Consider the following 6,000-nt stretch of genomic DNA (forward strand, 5'->3'; position numbering starts at 1 on the left):
TTATCTTAAATGGAAAATAAACTTTATTTTCAGTGGTATTAATCTTATATGATGTTCTAAAATAAAGTTATAATTGTTTGCACCTTCATTTCAATCACGGAGGGAAATAACATCATCATTTGAGTCAATACATGACAGCAAAGATGTCAGGGGTTTTTTAAATGAAAAAACTGACTTGTTTTATTTCTAAAAAAAATTGTGTGCATAGAACCACATAAAAGATTATAAATGTCAAGATACAGGTATATGTAACTAATATAAAAGAAAAAAAAGTAATTCCATCCACACAATCTTAAATTATCAGTTGACAACCAAGGGTATCCCCCAAAAATTGAAAAATCTTAAAAGTTACTTTTTCATCTAAGCAGTAATGACGATTCTGCAGCTTAACAATAGAAATATGTTAAAATACTTTTACTTATTAAATATTGAAGAACACAATCATTTGACCTTCAAATATGGCCTTGGTCAATGACATTGAGCTTTAAACTTCTTAAATATTTATATAATAAGCAATAGAAATTGTGAATGAAAATAAAACAATTTGCATTTGATTTATTATACATTCTCACATTCAAGAACTATTTTGCTTGTCAAAAAATTCACATAAACTGGGAATGGCAGTGTTCGGTGTTTTCATACAAAATGTCACGCGAGCTTGACCATGACTGTTTTGCTTACAAAAATATTTCGAAGTCCATCCTCACCATCCCTTGAGTGAATTTTGTGAAGATGTGCAAGACATTAACCGGACCCTGCAATGTTTTGGGCTGTTGTCATCTTCATTACCCCTGCTGCAATTAATGGGTGTAATTATTCGATGTTTTTGTTTTTTTCTCGGGTATATGCCAACTGATTTTTCACTGCTTCCGGGGAAAATGTAAAGTCTTGGAGATGTTTATCTGTTACCTTTTCATACTTTATGAGCCATTCTAGTGACCTTACATCCTCAAGTGCATTATGTGCACCATAAGTTGCAGCTAGTAGATTGCTGACAAGGTTTTCTTGTTTGTATGAACTTTGTCCAGGGAAAATCTTTTTCAACAATGGTACTAGACTGTCAACAAAACCAATCACAATATCACAGAATTCTGATGCACGGTTCACAGTGCTGTCATGAAGACAGGAAAGTCTAAATTCTTCCCATTATGTGCAATCAAGATGACATTCTTGTAGAATATGAGCCAATCCAGAAACTTTGACACAGCTGAATCAATTGTTTCCGTTTCTACTTCCTTTCCAATCACCATCAATACACCTGATAATGACACAGTAATTCCACTAACTCTCTGGGCCTCTTGTGACTGGGGAATTTTGGGAAGTACGTAACAGTTGAACTCCCATTGTGTTGCAGAGTGTACATCAGCTGCTGAAACTTGTGTTATGCGCGGGATCCTTCCTCCACGAACTGCAGGGAAAAAGGAATAAAATTTAATAATTTTTTAAAAAATGTATTGGTTTTTAGTTTTTTACAATTCTTTCATAACAATTTGTTTTATAAACTTACTAAGATCAGTTGTCTCCAGATCAAACGTAACATATGCAACTCTGTCTTGAGGAGACCGTGGAATGGGTTTGAAATATCCCTTTGATACAGGACTAGGAATTTGTTCAATGTCAACATTTTCCTCATGTCCAATGCCTAGATAAATGATGCATATCAATAAAAAAAAAACATATACAAATAAAATTAATATAAATCTGATTTTTCATAATTTTTAATATAAAATATTTGAACAGCATTTCTTTTATAACCATTCAATGATAGGTCACCAGACAGGTAAGAAACTCCCTCAGATGCTTCCATTGCCCCTTTTGTTACTGCTCTCCCCTGCTTCAGCACAAGTCTTCTCCGTTTCTGGGATGGCAATTTTATTTTCTCCTGGGTCCGCCGCCATAAAACATTCTTAAGTCTAAGAATGTTCTCAAGTCTGAGAATATTCTCAACTCCTTCATTCTCGGACTCAGCCGCCGCCTTAAAAAAGTTGAGAAAAAAAAAATCAAATTCTGTTTTATTCTCAAATATTTGAGTATACAAAAAAGTAGACTTAAGAATTTTCTCAAGCAAACAAAATGGGTGCCGTACACAGACGATTAGAAAGAAATCGCAGACGACGTTATGGTTTAGTTCGACCAAGGCTTTTTAGAGATCGAAGTAATCCTTTGGAGTCGTTGGATGACTTTGAAGTCTACCAGCGCTATAGAATTCGCCCTGACACCATTCACTTCCTTGTGAATGGTGTTTTCGACCAACTCGTAACAGCGACTAAGAGGAACAGTCCGGTGCCTCCACTTTTGCAAGTGTTGCTGTTTCTACGGTTTGTAGCAACTGGGGCCCATCTTCGGCTGATTGGAGACAACCTCGGGATTTCCGAATCCTCAGTAGGAAGATCGGTCAAGGCTGTCGCTGCTGCCATCATTGCTGTTTTTGCGCAAGCTACAATCGTCTTCCCTGTTGGAAAAATTGCAACGAAAGTGAAGGAGGGCTTCAGACGAATTACAGGTGCAAGCACAAACGTTGCAAACACATATCTTTAAGTTACTTTTTCAAAAAACATTCCTTGTCTCTTACACTGTACCGCCACATGTTACATGCAATTTTTCCGAAGACCAAACTCATACTGACTCGATGAAAAAGCCGTGTGCAAAAATAGCATATTAGTGTTTTCCTTTGTAATGAAAGTTTAGATGCAAGGGGGAGTACTTGATAAGAAAAAAAAATAAGGGCGGATCAACCTTTTAGTAAATGATTAAAAATACACCGGGGTAGCATTGAATACATATGGAACAAAAATACAAACACTTTCCTATTTCGCAAAATAAAAATAACTTCTTATCCTATTTAAACTTTCTGAGTGAACAAAAACTTCTGTCAATCAAATAAAATGGTAGATTAAACAATTTGCAAATTTTGTGTTTGTGAGTAAGGGGGGGGGGGGGGGGGGGGGGGGGCAGTGTGATAAGGTTTTAAGAAGTTTCTTTATTTTATACATGTGCAATTAAAATTAAATACCTCTTAACCACAACTCAATTAACATCAATTTGTTGAACATTAACACTATTTCATTTAAATTATTTTTACTAGTTCATATCAAAATTAAAATTCACACACATTTATAAGTACAGATTTAAAGATAATGATAATTGAATTAATGTGATAATCCATATATATACAGTTGCATTTTAATTAACAAATGTTTCATCTTTCTCATTGCTAACATGAAATTGTTGTAGAAATATAAAACTAGGTATCATTTAACTTTAAACTTTCAAATCTGAGTACTAATATAAAAAAAAAACAGAATTCATATTATATTCAATTTCAACTATTTCAACTAACTTCATTTTAAAATAAAGAAAGTATTTACATTTTTTTTCTTAAATTATAATGCTCACTATTATGCAAACTTTCCAAAAATATTACTTATAATTTTTTCAAAATTTAACATCATGTTATGCACAATAAAATAAAACAACTGTTGATAAAATATATGAAGAGCAGTGAAAAAAAAGGATTGATGGTGCAATTGGTTTACTTTATATATATATATATATATATATATATATATATATATATATATATATATATATATATATATATATATAGGTAAATCCAGAAAAAATTCACAGTGGTCGGATAAGATATAGAAAACTTAAATGAATAAAAACACAAAGTCCGAGTAAAACATAAGCGCTTTCATTTTCATCTTCAGATGTTTTACAACTAACCAAGGTAACGCCGTTATTGTGACGTCATAATAACGTTAGCAAAGTCTCTGGTGTTGACGTCACAATTTTGGCGTATTTTTAAGCATTTAAAGAGGTTCGATCCTCTGATTTTGGGTAGCCATTTGTGTCACCTCTAGTCTGGAAATTCTGTGTCATATATGAATTCTACTTGTAAATTCCTTTTTTACAATGCAAATAAACTATATTGAATAAAATAGTGAAGGAAACATTCCATATTTAGAGAGTGTAGTAAGGGACTATATTTTGTGGCGGAGGTTTTTAAGAAGAAAATGAACATTTTTCATAACTCAGTTGTTTTAGAGTACCGTCATTTTGGCTTTCTATTTCCGTGCAGACCAAATTTTCAGATAGTTTATGCATTGGGATATCTTCGTGTTGTTTCAAAAAACATATTTCAACAATATTTCAATATTTCTATCGACATATATTGGCATGTATAAGTGATATTTCATAAAAGTAAAGAAAAAATCAACTCCAATTTTCCCCTAAAATTAGCTTATTTCATGCCATATCTCAAAATTTACATTATGGACCCATACTTTTGGTTTTATTTTCTGAATATTTAAGTTTCTTTTGACAAGTCTGTCAGAATTTGAGAAAAAGTTTGAGACTTTATAATTATTTAATTGCATGTTGAATCATTTATGAATAAAAATAGTATTTTTTCAGTGCAAAAGGTCAAAATATCCATATGGTGAAGTAATTGCAAACTTTTTCATTATAATAATTTTAATTTTATTAATTCTAAATAATGTAAATTTGTATTTGATACTATGGTTCATTTCAATAAAAGTTATAGAGGGAAAAGCAATTATGCGCATTCGCACTTTCAGTGCAGAAAGGTCATATTAAATACACCGTAGCACCGAAAGGAGCATATAGACCCCAAAATTTTGTTTTGAATTTTGGTTTAGATATATGTGTAGATGTTAAAAAATTACTTTAGAAAAAAACTTAGAGACTTTTGATCGCAGGATCCAACGTCCTTAAGAAATGAAGATAATAATTTTTCTATTGATCGACGTATCAAAGAAAAAATTGACCGGAAAACTTTTCCGGTCAATTTTTTCTTTGATACGTCGATCAATAGAAAAATTATTATCTTCATTTCTTATCATTTAATAAAACATTTTCAAATAAAAAAATGTGAAGTGTCATTGATCAAACATGTAAATAATGTAAATGAAGCGGCGCGTATGAATACAAAACAACAACAGCAACAGTATTCAAAATGGATGCGCCTTCAGCTGATGCAGAGCTATTGAGCTGAATTTAATGGATTAAACACAAATAGTGAGTTAAAATCTGAACCGGCTGAATTGAAAACGAACACTACTGAATTCAAAATCCACTGATATTCCCAAAAATTGACTGACATTGTCTGACATCTACTGTATAACCACTGTACCCTACTGTAAATCCACTGTACACCCACTGTACAGAGCTACTGTACCACACTGTATCCCACTGTACCCCACTGTACAGAGCCACTGTACTCCACTGTACTCCACTGGACAGCACAGTACCTAACCACTGACAAGCACTGTACCTCACTGTACACCACTGTACGGGGCACTGACCAGCACTGTACCCCACTGTACACCACTGTACAGGGTACTGACAAACACTGTACACCACTGTTACCCACTGTACCTAGTTTGTTTTATAAGTTATTATGTTTAAACAATGAATTGAATATTTACTTTATTTGAGACCAAAATCTGGATTTGATTTGATTCTTTCCTATTGCTTACAAGAGAGAAAATGGGCTTCTATTTCTTTAAGTTCATATATAATTACATGCGCGGTCAGAATTATTTCCAGGGAAAGGGCAGGGATACTTGTTTTCTGGGGGAGCTTAGACATATTTTGGATAGTTGTACCATGTAAGTTTAAAAAAAATAAAATTATCCTCTGACCCCCCCCCCCCCCCCATCCTCCGATCCACGCATGTATTTATCTAAAAACTCGGAATCCAATTAGCATACAAAATATAGCAACTTATTCAATATAAAGGGAAGAATATTTTTATATATTTCGAAATCAATGTTTTAATAACTAAATATCTAGTTGATTTTTTTTTTACAATGAATTTCATTTAATCAATATTGTCAAATAAATATTAGTATATATGTTACATTAAAGTTTTAAAATTAAGAGAATTTAAAACTATGAATTACAATTTATAGATAGTTTTAAATTACCTGAATTTTAAAACTTTAATGTAACATATATGTAGAGGAGGGACAA

The 6,000-nt window shown here is 32.4% G+C and overlaps 1 long non-coding RNA gene across 2 annotated transcripts; it reads right to left on the reverse strand.

Moving 5' to 3' along the window:
* Nucleotides 1-540: 540 nt before the first annotated feature.
* On the reverse strand, nt 541-2,641 carry LOC109619368 (hypothetical protein). 2 transcript variants are annotated; one of them, XR_010715102.1, is made up of 4 exons: nt 2,087-2,641; nt 1,774-1,975; nt 1,508-1,642; nt 541-1,408 (listed from the first exon to the last, which is right to left on the reverse strand). It is a non-coding gene; the product is annotated as a hypothetical protein (long non-coding RNA). The 2 variants fall into 2 exon arrangements; XR_004601221.2 differs by having other exon boundaries at nt 1,774-2,638.
* Between the last annotated feature and the right edge of the window lie 3,359 nt (nt 2,642-6,000).

This window comes from Magallana gigas, chromosome 6 (assembly GCF_963853765.1).
Source record: "Magallana gigas chromosome 6, xbMagGiga1.1, whole genome shotgun sequence".
NCBI classification, from domain to species: domain Eukaryota; kingdom Metazoa; phylum Mollusca; class Bivalvia; order Ostreida; family Ostreidae; genus Magallana; species Magallana gigas.